Source organism: Aptenodytes forsteri, unplaced genomic scaffold, assembly GCF_000699145.1.
Source record: "Aptenodytes forsteri isolate BGI_AS27 unplaced genomic scaffold, ASM69914v1 Scaffold108, whole genome shotgun sequence".
Classification (NCBI taxonomy): Eukaryota; Metazoa; Chordata; class Aves; order Sphenisciformes; family Spheniscidae; genus Aptenodytes; species Aptenodytes forsteri.
The window spans coordinates 4,601,349-4,602,307 of record NW_008794448.1 but is presented as its reverse complement, the minus strand read 5'-3'; the positions used below and the strand labels follow the sequence as shown (position 1 = coordinate 4,602,307).

General features: G+C 35.7%; 1 protein-coding gene across 1 annotated transcript in view; it reads right to left on the bottom strand.

Moving 5' to 3' along the window:
- ARHGAP5 (Rho GTPase activating protein 5) overlaps positions 1-733 on the bottom strand; it is a 46,178-nt gene extending 45,445 nt beyond the window's left edge. Inside the window, exon 1 of the mRNA XM_009290372.2 lies at positions 631-733. The gene's annotated coding sequence lies outside the window, so the exon portion shown is untranslated. The remainder of the gene's footprint in view (positions 1-630) is intronic.
- Positions 734-959: the final 226 nt, after the last annotated feature.

Here is a 959-nt window from a genome sequence, read left to right as displayed (position 1 = left end):
TTTTATACAGTTTCTACTCTGCACTGATTGTACAAAGCAAAGAAAGAATGAAATCTATGTTAATTTAGTAATAAACCTGGTAAAAACCTGACATATAGCTTCCTTCACATTTAATATGTAATCATTATTAAATTGCTCCCCAAATGGAAGATTTTTCTTTTCAGTATACCACTAATTTAAAGGTACTTTATAGTTTTGTACAGTTTTAAAATATACACACTGGAAATTCATGGTAAGTTAGTTCAGTTATCTTACTTCAATCTGCCTAATTCTGTTATAATAAATTGAAAACAGTCCAATTCATCGCCCCTCTGCCTTCGTCTTTGTTACAGATTCAAAGGAGGGGTTGTTTGATTTCCCCAACTAATTTCAGTCTTCTAATTGAAAATAATAGAGCGTTTCTATGTTTAGAGAGAAATATTCTGAAGAACTATAGAAGACACAAAGCGTATGACATCACTGCAGGAAGAATCTCTGACCTTCTACAGTCACAGCATAGGACCTTGTCTCTACAGGCTTTTAGATTTCCAAACGTAGTTCAAAAGAAAATAAAGTGTAACATCTTGTTCACTTACTCACCCACCTCCCCCCTTAAACACAAGATTATGAAGACCTAAAGCCCAAACTTACCCTTCGGAAAACAAGGTGCAAAGCAAGATGATTATCCTGCTGTGATCTTCCTGCAGTAATGTCACACATTTAAACAGTGTCCTTCAGTAAGTCCTTCCCTGAGGGATCTGAAAACAAGAAGTAAGATTTGTTAATAATTTCAAAATTACGAAAGCTGAAGTAGCAATTGGAGAAGGTACAACACTTCACCTATGCATGAGGATTGTTTTCCTCATTTTAAACCCACAAACAGAACTCAGAGCTCAAGCCGGTCTTCCTCTAAACTTAGAGGGTTTCAATCCTGTAAACATAGCTATTAATACTTGGGACAGAGAGGGCACAGTTCTTAA